Source organism: Ambystoma mexicanum, chromosome 2p (genome assembly GCF_040938575.1).
Source record: "Ambystoma mexicanum isolate Mex_15411 chromosome 2p, UKY_AmexF1_1, whole genome shotgun sequence".
Lineage (NCBI taxonomy): Eukaryota > Metazoa > Chordata > Amphibia > Caudata > Ambystomatidae > Ambystoma > Ambystoma mexicanum.
The window spans coordinates 59,834,647-59,851,734 of NC_090923.1; positions in this window are offsets into that span (position 1 = coordinate 59,834,647).

The following is a 17,088-nucleotide window of genomic DNA, read 5'->3' on the forward strand; positions in this document are numbered from 1 at the left end:
TGGCGCATAGTCTCCACAGAGGAGGAGCGGTCCACCAGAGTACGCAACACATGAAGGGACCAACCAGGTCAGAGACCATACGGTCGCGGGACCCCTCGTCCGCAGGTAGTGGAGAGGCAGGTTATATGGCACTCTCCCCTACCTGCGGCCGGGCCTGGGTCGGGTTCTCCCAGCAAATGCATGATGGTGCAGTCACAGGGTCAAGGACAGCGACATGCACAGGCCCCTCCGCGGTGGCCTGTGCTGCCTCCTGCCCCTGGCCAAGGACTGCACCACTTGCACCAGTGGTACTACCCCCACCAGGCCCCATGTGCGGCTCAGTAGCGGGCTCCTCCTCCTCTGTGGAGACCACCAACCTGGATGTCTCCACACCGTCTTCCGCCATTGGAAGCCCCTGTGGGGGCTCACCCGGCCCTTCCGCCACAGCCATTGTGGCAGACGCAGCACCAGCCCCCTCGGTCCCGAATGATGGTAATTCCTGGGAGGGTGGCTGGGCCTTGCGTCGCCGCCCAGTAGAGGCATCCCCGCTGCTTGGCTCCACAGCGCCGTCTCTGCCCTCTTCTTCACTTGACGCTGCATAGAGGGAGACATAGAACACAAGCATCATAGTACAGTACAAAATACCCTAGACAGGAAGCAATAACACATGAGTGGCACTGTCAAATGTCACTTCCATCCTGTCATTCCACAACCCATGGGTCAATGCACACAACACACATGCAGAAACAGTCCTGGCGCCTGCAATCAACATCAACATCCATGTAGAAGGGCACCTGTAAACCAAGATGTTGCCTTCAAAGTCACATGCAGCCATGGCGTTTCAAAGTCACACACACATTTCTCTGGCACACACACGTGCACCATACAAGTACATGACATGAGCACCCATTCCTCACCCCCCCTTCATGTCCAGGAACAGAGACAGCCATGCTTTCATGTGTGCATTCCGCATAGAGCTCCCCATGTTGCATTAAAACACATGCACCAACCATGTGGTTCACACATAACTGGTCTCACATGCATGACCATGATGTCCCTGCACACACACATCCATACATGGTCTATGACAAACATACAAGCAAGCATCAGACTAGCAGCACACTGCAACATGCCCTGTCTCACACAGCAATGCTTGGCCACTTACCGCTCAACTCCGGACGGGTCTGCCTCCGAAGGATCTGGGCGTGGAGCACTGGGCCTACGCATTCCAGCACCCTCATCTGGATGTTACTCATGCGTGCCCGGCTCCCCTCCGCGAGGTGCCGGGCCTTGTGGATGGTCCTGGAACTGAAGTTGTCCCAGCGCTTCTTGACGTGCTTGATGTTGCGGGTTGCCATTCCCTCCGCGTTGATGGCAACCACTACGTCGTCCCAGATCCTCTCCCGTCCTTCCTTGTTGGCGCGTGATGTTCCGAAGAGGGCATCATAATGCCCCAGGACATGCTCCACCAGGACACCAACTTCAGTGGCAGTGAAGCTGGTGGCCCTCTGCCTCTCTGGCTGGGGGTTGCCAGTGGTGCCAGATGGAGATGTGCCTGACATGGCAACCCCAGAGGCAGGAGTGGGTGGGCAACTGGGTCCTGGGGCTGGGCTGTGGAGCGATGGTATCCCAGTCGGGAGTCTTCTGTTCCAGCAGGGGTGGACACAGCAACTGGACCCCTGCAGATGGCTGATGTGCAGGCACCAAATAGCGGGGCACGTGGGCAGCAGACAGTCAGTCAGCAGCAGATGGCAGGTGGGAGCGTGCTCGGGGCTCCGGGGGCAGGAAAATGGCCTTCAGGGCAGGAGCGTGGTCTTCCGTGTGTGTCGGCATGGCCAGCTTGATAGGGAGTGATTTGGCACGTGAAAAATGTGCACGTCAGCGTGTAATTCGAGGAAAGGCCCTAAGCACGTAAGCGGGTCAGCACACGTACGCGATTTCATTGGACCAAAGGCCCTTTGCGCGTAAGCGCGTCTGTGACGTGTCGCGCACGGGCGTTGCCCTTTCGCATTTCAAACTTCACGCGAACCCCAGGAATACACGTACCCCACTCGCACAGGGCTCTTTCGCGTGTAAAACTTCACGCGAACCCCAGGAATGCACGTACACCACTCGCACAGGGCCCTTTCCTGTGTAAAACTTCCCGCGAACCTGTTATACACGTACCCTGCTGAAATGGCGTGTGAGACTTCCCGCAAACCCCATAATACACATACCCAGCTCGCACAGGGCCCTTTCGCATGTCAAACTTCACGCAAACCCCAGGAATACACGTACACCACTCGCACAGGGCCCTTTCACGTGTAAAACTTCCCGGGAACCCCAGTCATACACGTACCCTGCTGAAATGGCATGTGAGACTTCCTGCGAACCCCATAATACACGTACCCCGCTCGCACAGGGCCCTTTCGCGTGTCAAACTTCCCGCGAACCCCAGTTATACACGTACCCTGCTGAAATGGCATGTGAGACTTCCCGCGAACCCCATAATACACGTACCCTGCTGAAATCGCGTGTGAGACTTCCCGCGAACCCCGTAATACACATACCCCGCACGCACAGGGCCCTTTCGCGTGTGAGACTTCCCGCGATCCCCATAATACACGTACCCTGCTGAAATCGCGTGTGAGACGTCCCGCGAACCCCGTAATACACGTACCCCGCTCGCACAGGGCCCTTTTGCATGTCAAACTTCACGCAAACCCCAGGAATACACGTACACCACTCGCACAGAGCCCTTTCGTGTGCAAAACTTCACGCGAACCCCAGTTATACACGTACCCTGCTGAAATGGCATGTGAAACTTCCCGCGAACCCCATAATACACGTACCCCGCTCGCACAGGGCCCTTTCGCGTGTCAAACTTCACGCGAACCCCAGGAATACACGTACCCCACTCGCACAGGCCCTTTCACGTGTGAAACTTCATGCGCACCCCAGCTATACACGTTCCCCGCTTGGCTTTGCTGTTTGCCAGCCCTGTAAACTGGTCCAGGGTTAGCGCAGCCCTTTGCGCTGAATTGGGAATTTTGATGGCTTTTCCTTGCGCAAGGGCGTTCTTGGGGGCGTAACTGGCGCTGCTGCAGGGTCGCTGCGCCACTCTGCGCCACGGCTGGTTTTGGAGGCTAAAATCCATGAATACGCTGTGCGCGGAAATCGATTTTAGCGCACGCGGCTGGAGCAGACATTCGCACGCGCACACTGTGCGCTAGCTGCGTGCGCCAATTTTGTGCGAAATTCTATGAATTACCCTGATCATCTTTAGATACAGCTGATTCTTGTCATTCTGGACCAAACTCACAGCTTACTTTTCTGGCCAAGAAGCGGGTGGTACTTTCTCAACTGCAAACTTTGCTAGAAGAGTCTGACCTGCTGCCTTCTCTTCGGCCGGGCTTCAGACCCTGATTCCTGCATGGAACTGGTGACAACTTCCATGCTGGGAAAAATGAGGGAGATGGTCCATGATGGAGACGCGGGCACCCTCATCCTCTTCGATCCGTGCAGCATTTGACACCGTCGACCATCACATTTGACCGACCCGCCTGAAACAGCAGGGCTTCAGGGACACAGACTCACTAGATTGAGTCTTGTAATGGGCCATACGGAAGTGGTTGAGATTGGCAATGCAACCTCAGTCCAAGACTGTTGCCCTGGGGACCCCCGCAAGGTTTGACACTGTCTCTTCTGATATTCGACCTACACATGTGTCCTCTAAGTGACGTCGTTCATCATCATTGTTTATATTTCCTGAATTAAGGTGATAACACACATATGTATATAAAGTTATCTGAAAACAGCCAGTTGGGACACAATAGAGTCAAAGAATAGCTACCATCAAAGTTTGGAGGCCAACAATTTGAAGCTCAATTCCAGAAATACAAAGGTTTTGCTATTGACGCCAAACTTAATCTTTGAAATGTTACCTTCTGGCCTGAACGATTTGGCTGTCCTCTGTCGGAAATCAAAGCAATATAATGGACATCAATTGATACTTTGCTTTTTCCAGTGGAGGAAGCTTAAGCTAAAGCGGCTGCATCCCCTTTTCTACTTTGCCCACAAGATTGCAGTCATGAAGGCGTTTGTCCGCTTTCAATTTGGCAAAAGCATCTGTTTATGCGTCTAATACAGGGATCTGCAACCTACAGCTCCGAAGATATTTCGGACTACAACTCGTATCAGCCCGAACTAGCATAGTCAATGGAGTGGGGCCATGGGAGTGGTAGTCAACAGCATCTGGAGAGCTGCAGATTGAAGACCTCAGTTTTGAGTTCGCAATGCAGCAGCAAAGCTCTTGCTTGGGCTCAGAGATGGTGACTATATCTAACCGCATTGTATTGGCTGCACATCCAGCAGTGATTGCTGTTCAAGCTCGCCTGTCTGCTGCACAAATCCCCGGATGGGTTAACAAAGACTCCGTTGACCCCGGAGCTTCACCGCTATCATCAGCAAGACATCCAGGGCCCAGCTGTCCTGTGCATCGAACATCCCAAACTTTACAACAGATAAAGAAGTGGGAGGTAGAGCCTTCTCTGCTCTCATCCCAAACTCTGGAACAGCCTCCGGTCGATCTAGGGAATTATGAAAATCTTTCATCCCTCAGGGAAAAGCCTAAGATATATTCGGTCAGACCTATTATATAGGTCAGACCCTGGAAAAGAGGATAGACATCATTGCCTTTATCATCTATATCACCATGATGCCTCTTCAGCAAATAACTGCACATTATAAACACCCTCAACTAAGAGAAATTTGAATAAATTAATTGCTCTGTAGTGCCTGCACGGTTCTAGAGGTTTGTTTGTGAAAATGTGCTCGAAACCCATATGTACGAATTTTATTTTTTGTAACACATTTCCTCACAAATAAAATACGGAGAGGAGACCCCCTGCCGCCGCCCCACAACCCCTCCACCTTAATTAAATGCCTAAACCCAACCCCCATATATATTTGCGATGAAATGTGTTAAAAAACTGCAAACAAATGGGCCTCGAGCAAATGAGCTTGCGAGAAAATGGTCCCCGAGCAAATGGGCCTGTGAGGAAATGGGCCTCAAGCAGATGAGCTTGCGAGGAAATGGTCCCCAATCAAATGGGCCTGTGAGGAAATGGGCCTCAAGCAGATGAGCTTGCGAGGAAATGGTCCCCGAGCAAATGGGGCTGTGAGGAAATGGGCCTCAAGCAAATGGGTCAGCGAGGAAATGGACCTCAAGCAAATGGGACTGCGGGGAAATGGGCCTCAAACAAATGGGCGTGTGAGGAAATGGGCCTTGAACAAATGGGTTTGGGAGGAAATGGACTTCGAGCAAATGGGCCTGCAGGGAAATGGGTCTCGAGCAAATGGGCCTGCGAGGAAATGGACCTCGAGCAAATAGGCCTGGGAGGAAATGGACTTCGAGCAAATGGCCTCAGAGGAAATGGGCCTTGAGCAAATGGGCCTGTGAGGAAATGGGCACTGAGCAAATGGGCGTGCGAGGAAATGGGCCCTGAGCAAATGGGCGTGCGAGGAAATTGACCTCAAGAAAAGGGGCCTGTGAGGAAATGGGCCTCGAGCAAATGGGCCTGCCGGGAAATGGAACTTGAGCAAATGGGCCTGTGAGGAAATGGTCCCAATCGGCCCAGAGCACATGGGCCTGCGAGGAAATGGACCTCGAGCAAATGGTCGTGCGAGGAAATTGACCTCAAGCAAATGGGCCTGTGAGGAAATGGGCCTTGAGCAAATGGGCCTGGGAGGAAATGGACTTTGAGCAAATGGGCCTGCAAGGGAATGGGTCTCGAGCAAATGGGCTTGCGAGGAAATGGAACTTTAGCAAATGGGCATATGAAGAAATTGACCTCCAGCAAAGGGGCCTGTGAGAAAATGGGCCTCGAGCAAATGGGCCTGCGAGGAAATGGACCTCGAGCAAATGGCGTGCGAGGAAATTGACCTCAAGCAAATGGGCCTGTGATGAAATGGGCCTCGACCAAAAAGGCCTGCAGGGAAATGGACCTTGAGCAAATGGGGCTGTGAGGAAATGGGCCCCATAGGCCAAGAGCAAATGGGCCTGCGAGGAAATGGACATTGAGCAAATGGGCCTGTGAGGAAACAGGCCCGAGCGAATGGGCCTACGAGGAAGGGGATCTCGAGCAAACGGGCCTGCGAGGAAATGGGCATGAACGATGCCCACACAGCGGGTGGCGGGCAGCATATCAGAGCTGCAATTTTCTGCTGTCCCGCTCAGCAGCCTGTACCCCGAACCTTTCGCTCAGCTACCTGCTGCACCAGCTGGCTACACTCACAGTCCCATAATGACCTGTATTTGTATTTGGGGGTTTTAAATTGTTGAAGCCTAGCTAGGGGGCAATAGAGCGCTGCATGTGTCCTTGAGGATAACCTACCAGCTAAGAGGGGAGGGGTTACTATATATGGCACGGGATGCCGCGGCTACGCGGTTGGGTTGTGAAGTGAGGACGCGAGGAGCCTATCTAGTATCAAGGTATTATTGGAACAATAAGGCCTTGAGTTCCTTTCTGAGCTGCAAGAGCATTGCTGCAGGCCCGTTTGCCCCCGGCATATCCAGAGAAGGCCTGTTTCTTGTTTTATTCTTGCACGTGCCATATGTGTTCCCTGTGGCCGGCTGTACTGATATATATATATATATATATATATATATATATATATATATATATATATATATATATATTGCTTTCTTGTGTTACTCATCGACAAACCAGAGCGGCCGGGCCCCAGGGTTGGGTGCTGTCCTGGGCCTCGGCTTAGAGTCTCTTTAATGACAGATCTGACAGTAGTAGGCCTATCATGGCTGAATGATATGATGAGGATGTGATCAGGTGACAGGCGACCCTCAGCCCCGCCCCTCACTAGTGTGATGAGCCAATGGCTGCTCGGCTCCACCTCGTATATTCAGCAGTCCTGGAGAAGGGCGAGTAGAGGGGCCGGGAAGAATACTTGGCAGGCAGGGTAGTTCCTTTTCAGCGGTTGAGCTGCACCAGCCATGATGCACAAGTGCCTGGCACTTCACCCTAGCCCTTGGGGATTTGCACGTTTCACCAGGCTAGTGCTCCATGGTGAATCGAGTCCTGGGAAAGTCTATGCAGTGAGTAGAAATCTCACTGGACACACATAGGTTGGTTAATATCAGCAGAGAGTTCTTCATTTTTGAGGAAAGAGGTAACGCTGTTGTTTCCATGTGCCCATCACTACTATCAAGAATCATTTGGGATTGATTTATAATAAATGAATAGGCCATTGTTTAGCAGTTAGCCCAGATCTCCAGAGGGCCCTCTGCTGACGCCACTGGGACCGCCCCATGTGTCCAAGCACCTGTCCCCGTAAAACTAAAACACGCCTGCGCTGTTCATGAGAACTAGGCTCACAGATTGCCGATGAGGCCCCACTCCTATCATTGATGCTGACAGCAGCATTGCTTTCAGAAGCCAAGTGGTGGGGAGCTCCTCTGGATTCAGCTCACCCATGGTGGTCGGCTGGATTGGCCGGTAACAGCGATAACTTGGCCCCTAGCCTCTTACGGGACAACCCAGCCCACCGCTTTGGCTATTATTACCTAAGTACCACGTGCTCTTCGGTGCACACAAAACAAGCTAGAGCTGTTGCAGGAAGTGCTCTGTAAAATAATACATTGTAATTATATATCTAGTGTTGAGTAGGAAATAAGTATACCCGGTACAGCTGTACCCCTACTCTGTGTCGCTCTGTATGCTGCCCCCCCACAATATATCTGTTCTGTTACCTCTGAAATGTGCTCCGTTATACATCTCTAATGTTGTATACTTCCGTAAACCGCTCCGTTATGTATCTGTACTGTTGTATATCTCTGTAAAGTGCTCTGTTATGCATCTGTACTGTTGTATACCTCCGTAAAGCGCTCTGTTATGCTTCTGTATTGTTGTATACCTATGTAAAGTGCTCCGTTATGTATCTGTATTGTATACCTCTGTAAAGCGCTCCATTATGAATCAGTACTGTTGTATACCTCTGTAAAGCGCTCTGTTATGCTTCTGTATTATTGTATACCTCTGTTAAGCACTACACTGTGTATCTGTACTATTTTATACCTCTGTAAAGTGCTCCATTATGCATCTCTACGGTTGTATACCTCTGTAAAGCGCTCTGTTATGCTTTTGTATTGTTGTGTACCTCTGTAAAGTGCTCTGTTATGCATCTGTACTGTTGTATAGCTCTGTAAAGCGGTCTGTTATGCTTCTGTATTGTTGTATACCTCTGTAAAGCACTCCGTTATAAATCTGTATTGTTGTATACATCTATAAAGCGCTCCGTTATGCATCTCTACTGTTGTATACCTCTGTAAAGCGCTCCGTTATGTATCTCTACTGTTGTATACCTCTTTAAAGCACTCCGTTATGTATCTGTACTGTTGTATATCTCTGTAAAGTGCTCTGTTATGCATCTGTACTGTTGTATACCTCCGTAAAGCGCTCCATTATGCATCTCTAATGTTGTATACCTCCGTAAAGTGCTCTGTTATGTATCTGTATTGTATACCTCTGTAAAGCACTCTGTTATGCATCAGTACTGTTGTATACCTCTGTAAAGCGCTCTGTTATGCTTCTGTATTATTGTATACCTCTGTTAAGCACTACACTGTGTATCTGTACTGTTGTAGTCCTCTGTAAAGTGCACCATTATGCATCTCTACTGTTGTATATCTCCGTAAAGTGCTCTGTTATGCATCTGTACTGTTGTATATCTCCGTAAAGTGCTCTGTTATGCATCTGTACTGTTGTATACCTCCGTTATGCTTCTGTATTGTTGTATACCTTTGTAAAGCACTCTGTCATGCTTCTGTATTGCTGTATACCACTGTAAAGCGCTCTGCTTCTTCTCAAAGCTTGGTCCATGCTCAATAAATACATGTTTGACTTTCGGTCTCCACGTGCACCAGAGCACCATCTGGAGGACCTTACACATGAACTGATGTTCGCAGTTACGTTGCTGGCACCATTAATGTGTCTGGGAAAATCTACAGTTACATGCTTCCAGAATGGGAATTCTAGGAATGCAAGTTCATGTTAATAACTGCAACGAAAAGTCTATTATTTGGCTCTGACCTTTCGATACTAATAAATTCTCAATATTTTTGTTTTTCCTTGTTTCTTTGATGCGTGGTTTTTCTAGAAATTCGCAAGCCTTCTGACTGTGCGTGCCTTGTGCGAAACACGTGTCAGCCGTTTGTTTTGAAGAGGCCACGTGCCTAATCGTGCTGAAATGAAGACATTTCAAGACCAGACATTCCTAGAGGATTGCGGATATCATTGATCCTAAGCGAAGACTGCTGTAGCCTAGGGAAAATCATGAACTATAACTGAAATAAGTGGCGCGGGCGAGTAAATCCAGGATAGGAATACACATGAATGTTAATGTTACAGGTTTTTATATCGCACACTCTTGCCACTTGCGTGGTCTCATGGCGTTCTGGCGGATCTGCGATGCAAGGAGGAGTGTGGATGGTTAGCGGGATTGTGCGAAAAGGGGCAAGAGAGCTGTGATGTGCTGTTGGCAGCTTCAGTTTGGCAACACTGTTCAATGAGCTTAATTGTGATTTTCAGAGGTTGTGTGAAATTATGCATGGTTTGTTTTGTTGTTGTACATTTAAATGCTGATATGGCGGGCTGCTTAGAAGCTTGAGATCCCACGGCAATGCATTCAACACACACACAGAGCCTCTTGGCTGGTGCGAATATGGCTCCACCATCTACTGTTCATTTATAAACATTTTCCGTAACATCCATGGACAGATGTTTTAAGCACTGCTCGGGGATAATGCATGTCTACAAAGGTCACTTTTTCTTATCACTGTTTCATTCTTTCTTTGAATGTAAGGCAAGAGCAAAAGTCAGCTTTACTCAGGACACAGTAGGCCTCATTACGACTTTGGTAGTGAGGTCAATTTCTGATAGTTATCCGATTAGCTACACTTTATGGGTGGTAACAAAATTACTGCCAACTTTATTCTTTTGTCGAATTCCGAGTATGGAATTGAAGTGGCCATTTTCCTTCAGCATGCACGTGGAGGAAGATCCTCTTCTTCCTCCCGGATGCAGGTGGAGGAAAATCCTCACTTCCTTTAGTATGAGGGTGGAGGAAAATCCTCACTTCCTTTAGTATGAGGGTGGAGGAAAATCCTCACTACCTCCAGCATGCAGGAACACCCTATACTTCCTCCAGCATGCAGGTGGAGGCAAATCCTCTACTTCAACCAGCATTCAGAGAGAGGTAAGCCTTCTTCTTCCTCCAGCTTGCAGGTGAAGTCAAATTCTCTACTTCTTCCAGCATTCAGGTGAAGTTAAATCCTCCACTTCCTCCAGCATGCAGATAATGGAAAATCCTCAACTTTCTCAAGCATGCAGGTGAAGTCAAATCCTCTACTTGCTCCAGCATGCAGGAGAAACTCTCCTACCTCCAGCATGCGGTTGAAGACAAATCCTCTACTTCCTCCATCATGCAGGTGAAGGCAAATCCTCTACTTACTGAAGCAGTCAGGTGAGGGCAAAACCTTGACTTGTTCCAGCATGCCCGTGTAGGAAAATCCTCTACTTCCTCAAGCATGCACGTGAAATCAAATTCTCTACTTCCTCCAGCATTCAGGTGGAGGCAAAACCTGTACTTCCTCCAGTATTCACGTGAAGGAAAACCCTCCACTTTCTCCTGCATGCAGGCCGAGGCAAACTCTCTACGTCCTTCAGCATGCAGGTGAAGGCAAATCCTCTACTTTCTCCAGAATGCAGGAAAATCTTCTACATCCTCCAGCATGCAAATGGCGGCAAATCTTCTACTTCCTCCAGCATGCAGGTGAAGTCAAACCTTCTACTTCCTCCAGCATGCAGGTGAAGGAAAATCCTCTACTTCCTCCAGCATGCAGGTGAAGGCAAATCCTCTACTTGCTCCAGCATGCATGTGAAGGAAAATCGTCTACTTCCTCCTGCATGCAGGTGAAGGAAGATCCTCTACTTCCTCTAGCATGCCCGTGAAGGAAAATCCTCTACTTCATCCAGAATGTGGGTGAAGACAAATTCTCTACTTCCTCCAGCATTCAGGTGGAGGCAAAACCTGTACTTCCTCCAGCATTCACGTGAAGGAAAAGTCTCTACTTCCTCCGGCAAGCAGGTGAAGTCAAATCCTCTACTTCCTCCAGCATGCTGGTGAAGGCAAATCCTCTACTGCCTCCAGCATGCAGGTGAAGGCAAATCCTCCCTTTCCTCCAACAAGCAGGTGCAGGAAAATCCTCTACTTCCTCCAGCATACAGGTGAAGGAAAATCCTCGACTTCCTCCAGCATGCAGTTATAGACAAAACCGCCACTTCCTCCAGCATGGAGGTGAAGGAAAATAGTCTACTTCCTCCAGGATGCAGGTGAAGGAAAATCGTCTACTTCCTCCTGTATGCAGGTGATGGAAGATCCTCGACTTACTCCAGCATGCAGGTTAAGCGAAATCCTATACTTCCTCCAGCATGGAGGTGGATGCAAATCCTCTATTTCCTCCAGCATGAAGGTGAAGGAAAATATCTACTTGATGAAGCATTCAGGTGAGGGCAAAACCTTTACTTCCTCCAGCATGCCTGTGAAGGAAAATCTTCTACTTCCTCCAGCATGGAGGTGAATGAAAATCGTCTACTTCCTCCATCATGCAGGAGAATACTCTACTGCCTACAGCATGCGGTTGAAGGGAAATCCTCTACTTCCTCCAGCATGCAGGTGAAGTAAAATCCTCTACTTCTTCCAGCATGCAGGTGAAGTCAAATCCTCTACTTCCTCCAGCATGCAGGTGAAGTAAAATCCTCTACTTCTTCCGGCATGCAGGTGAAGTCAAATCCTCTACTTCCTCCAGCATGCAGGTAATGGAAAATCCTCGACTTTCTCCAGCATGCAGGAAAATCCTCTACTACCTCCAGCATGCGGTTGAAGGTATATCCTCTACTTCCTCCAGCATGCAGGTGAAGGCAAATATCTACTTACTGAAGCATTCAGGTGAGGGCAAAACCTCTACTTCCCCCAGCATGCCTGTATAGGAAAATCCTCTACTTCCTCCAGCATGCGGGTGTCCACCAGCATTCAGGTGGAGGCAAAACCTCTACTTCCTCCAGCATTCCCGTGAAGGAAAATCCTCTACTTCCTCCAACATTCAGGGGAAGTCAAATCCTCTACTTTCTCCAGCATGCAGGTGAAGTCAAATCCTCTACTTACTCCAGCATGCAGGAAAATCCTCTACTACCTCCAGCATGCGGTTGAAGGCAAAATCTCTACTTCCTCCAGGATGCAGGTGAAGCCAAATCCTCAGCTTACTGAAGCATTCAGGTGAGTGCAGAACCTCTACTTCCTCCAGCATGTCCGTGTCGGAAAATCCTCTACTTCCTCCAGCATTCAGGTGCAGGCAAAAGCTCTACTTCCTCCAGCATTCAGGTGCAGGCAAAAGCTCTACTTCCTCCAGCATTCCCGTGAAGGAAAATCCTCTACTTCCTCCAGCATGCACATGAAGGGAAATCCTCTACTTCCTCCAGCAAACAGGTGAAGGAAAATCCTCGACTTCCTCCAGCATGCTGTAGGAGGCAAAACTGCTACATCCTCCAGCATGCAGGTGAAGGAAAATAGTCTACTTCCTCCTACATACAGGTGAAGGAAAACCGTCTCCTTCCTCCAGCATGAAGGTGAAGGAAAATCCTCTACTTTTTCCAGCATGCAGGTGAAGGCAAATTCTTCCTTTCCTCCAGCATGCAGATGAAAGAAAATCCTCCACTTTTTCATCATGCAGCTGAAGCCAAACCCCATACTTCCTCCAGCATGCAGGTGGAGGCAAATCCTCTACTTCAACCAGCATGCAGGAAAATCCTCGACTTCCTCCAGCATGAAGGTGAATGCAAATCCTCCTCTTCCTCCAGCATGCAAGTGAAGGCAAATCATTCCTTTCCTCCAGCATGCAGGTGAAGGAAAATCCTCCACTTTTTCCAGCATGCAGTTGAAGCCAAACCCTATACTTCCTCCAGTATGCAGGTGGAGGCAAATCCTCTACTTCAACCAGCATTCAGAGAGAGGTAAGCCTTCTTCTTCCTCCAGCTTGCAGGTGAAGTCAAATTCTCTACTTCCTACAGCATTCAGGTGAAGTTAAATCCTCGACTTCCTCCAGCATGCAGATAATGGAAAATCCTCAACTTTCTCCAGCATGCAGGTGAAGTCAAATCCTCTACTTGCTCCAGCATGCAGGAGAATACTCTCCTCCCTCCAGCATGCGGTTGAAGACAAATCCTCTACTTCCTCCATCATGCAGGTGAAGACAAATCCTCTACTTACTGAAGCATCCAGTTGAAGGGAAATCCTCGACTTCCTCCAGCATGCAGTTGGAGGCAAAACCTCTACTTCCTCTAGCATGCCCGTGAAGGAAAATCCTCTACTTCATCCAGAATGTGGGTAAAGACAAATTCTCTACTTCCTCCAGCATTCAGGTGGAGGCAAAACCTGTACTTCCTCCAGCATTCACGTGAAGGAAAATCCTCTACTTTCTCCAGCATGCAGGTGAAGTCAAATCCTCTACTTCCTCCAGCATGCTGGTGAAGGCAAATCCTCTACTGCCTCCAGCATGAAGGTGAAGGCAAATCCTCCCTTTCCTCCAACAAGCAGGTGAAGGAAAATCCTCTACTTCCTCCAGCATACAGGTGAAGGAAAATCCTCGACTTCCTCCAGCATGCAGTTAGAGACAAAACCGCCACTTCCTCCAGCATGGAGGTGAAGGAAAATAGTCTACTTCCTCCAGGATGCAGGTGAAGGAAAATCGTCTACTTCCTCCCGTATGCAGGTGATGGAAGATCCTCGACTTACTCCATCATGCAGCTGAAGAGAAATCCTCTACTTCCTCCAGCATGCAGATGAATGAAAATCCTCTACTTCCCCCAGCATGCAGGAAAATCCTATACTTCCGCCAGCATGCAGGTGAAGCAAAATCCTATACTTCCTCCAGCATGCAGGTGGATGCAAATCCTCTATTTCCTCCAGCATGAAGGTGAAGGAAAATATCTACTTGATGAAGCATTCAGGTGAGGGCAAAACCTCTACTTCCTCCAGCATTCCCGTGAAGGAAAATCCTCTAATTCCTCCAGCATGCAAGTGAAGTCAAAACCGCTACTTCCTCCAGCATGGGGGTGAATGAAAATCGTCTACTTCCTCCATCATGCAGGAGAATACTCTACTGCCTCCAGCATGCGGTTGAAGGGAAATCCTCTACTACCTCCAGCATGCAGGTGAAGTAAAATCCTCTACTTCCTCCAGCATGCAGGTAATGGAAAATCCTCGACTTTCTCCAGCATGCGGTTGAAGGTATATCCTCTACTTCCTCCAGCATGCAGTTGAAGGCAAATATCTACGTACTGAAGCATTCAGGTGAGGGCAAAACCTCTACTTCCCCCAGCATGCCTGTGTAGGAAAATCCTCTACTTCCTCCAGCATGCAGGTGAAATCAAATTCTCTACTTCCTCTAGCATTCAGGTTTAGGCAAAACCTCTACTTCCTCCAGCATTCCCGTGAAGGAAAATCCTCTACATCCTCCAACATTCAGGGGAAGTCAAATCCTCTACTTCCTTCTTCATGCAGGTGAAGTCAAATCCTCTACTTCCTCCAGCATGCAGGTGAAGTCAAATCCTCCACTTCTTCCAGCATGCAGGTGATGGAAAATCCTCGACTTTCTCCAGCATGCAGGTGAAGTCAAATACTCTACTTACTCCAGCATGCAGGAAAATCCTCTACTACCTCCAGCATGCGGTTGAAGGCAAAATCTCTACTTCCTCCAGGATGCAGGTGAAGCCAAATCCTCAGCTTACTGAAGTATTCAGGTGAGTGCAGAACCTCTACTTCCTCCAGCATGTCCGTGTCGGAAAATCCTCTACTTCCTCCAGCATTTAGGTGGAATCAAATTCTCTACTTCCTCCAGCATTCAGGTGCAGGCAAAAGCTCTACTTCCTCCAGCATTCCCGTGAAGGAAAATCCTCTACTTCCTCCAGCATGCACATGAAGGGAAATCCTCTACTTCCCCCAGCAAACAGGTGAAGGAAAATCCTCAACTTCCTCCAGCATTTAGGTGAAATCAAATTCTCTACTTCCTCCAGCATTCAGGTGGAGGCAAAACCTGTACTTCCTCCAGTATTCACGTGAAGGAAAATCCTCTACTTCCTCCACATTCAGGTGAAGTCAAATTCTCTACTTCCTGCAGCATGCAGGTGAAGTAAAATACTCTACATCCTCCAGCTTACAGGTGAAGTCAACTTCTCTACTTCCTCCAGCATTCACGTGAAGGAAAATCCTCTACTTCCACCACATTCAGGTGAAATCAAATTCTCTACTTCCTCTAGCATTCAGGTGCAGGCAAAAGCACTACTTCCTCCAGCATTCCTGTGAAGGAAAATCCTCTACTTCCTCCAGCATGCACATGAAGGAAAATCCTCGACTTCCTCCAGCATGCTGTTGGAGGTAAAACTGCTACATCCTCCAGCATGCAGGTGAAGGGAAATAGTCCACTTCCTCCTACATACAGGTGAAGGAAAACCGTCTACTTCCTCCAGCATGAAGGTGAAGGAAAATCCTCTACTTTTTCCAGCATGCAGGTGAAGGCAAATCCTTCCTTTCCTCCAGCATGCAGATGAAAGAAAATCCTCTACTTTTTCCAGCATGCAGGTGAAGTCAAATCCTCTACTTCCTCCAGCATGCAGGAAAATCCTCTACTTCCTTTAGCATGCAGGTGGATGCAAATCCTCTACTTCCTCCAGCATGAAGGTGAAGGCAAATCCTCTTCTTCCGCCAGCATGCAAGTGAAGGCAAATCATTCCTTTCCTCCAGCATACAGGTGAAGGAAAATCCTCCACTTTTTCCAGCATGCAGCTGAAGCCAAACCCTACACTTCCTCCAGCATGCAGGTGGAGGCGAATCTTCTACTTCAACCAGCATTCAGAGAGAGGTAAGCCTTCTACTTCCTCCAGCTTGCAGGTGAAGTCAAATTCTCTACTTCCTCCAGCATTCAGGTGAAGTTAAATCCTCCACTTCCTCCAGCATGCAGATAATTGAAAATCCTCAACTTTCTCCAGCATGCAGGTGAAGTCAAATTCTCTACTTGCTCCAGCATGCAGGAGAATACTCTCCTACCTCCAGCATGCGGTTGAAGACAAATCCTCTACTTCCTCCATCATGCAGGTGAAGGCAAATCCTCTACTTACTGAAGCAGTCAGGTGAGGGCAAAACCTCGACTTGCTCCAGCATGCCCGTGTAGGAAAATACTCTACTTCCTCAAGCATGCAGGTGAAATCAAATTCTCTACTTCCTCCAGCATTCAGGTGGAGGCAAAACCTGTACTTCCTCCAGTATTCACGTGAAGGAAAATCCTCTACTTCCTCCAGCATGCAGGTGAAGACAAATCCTCTACTTCCTCCAGCATGCATGTGAAGGAAAATCGTCTACTTCCTCCTGCATGCAGGTGAAGGAAGATCCTCTACTTCCACCAGCATGCTGGAGGAAGTTAAATCCTCTACTTTCTCCAGCATCCAGTTGAAGGGAAATCCTCGACTTCCTGCAGCATGCAGTTGGAGGCAAAACCTCTACTTCCTCTAGCATGCCCGTGAAGGAAAATCCTCTACTTCATCCAGAATGTGGGTGAAGACAATTTCTCTACTTCCTCCAGAATTCAGGTGGAGGCAAAAGCTGTACTTCCTCCAGCATTCACGTGAAGGAAAATCCTCTACTTCCTCCAGCATTCACGTGAAGGAAAATCTTCTACTTCCTCCAGCATGCAGGTTAAATCAAATTCTCTACTTCCTCCAACATTCAGGAAAATCCTCAACTTCCTCCAGCATGCAGGTGGAGGCAAATCCTCTACTACCTCCAACATGCAGGTGAAGGCAAATCCTCTACTGCCTCCAGCATGCAGGTGAAGGAAAATCCTCCCTTTCCTCCAACTAGCAGGTGAAGGAAAATCCTCTACTTCTTCCAGCATACAGGTGAAGGAAAATCCTCGACTTCCTCCAGCATGAAGTTGGAGACAAAACCGCCACTTCCTCCTGCATGGAGGTGAAGGAAAATCGTCTACTTCCTCCAGCATGCAGG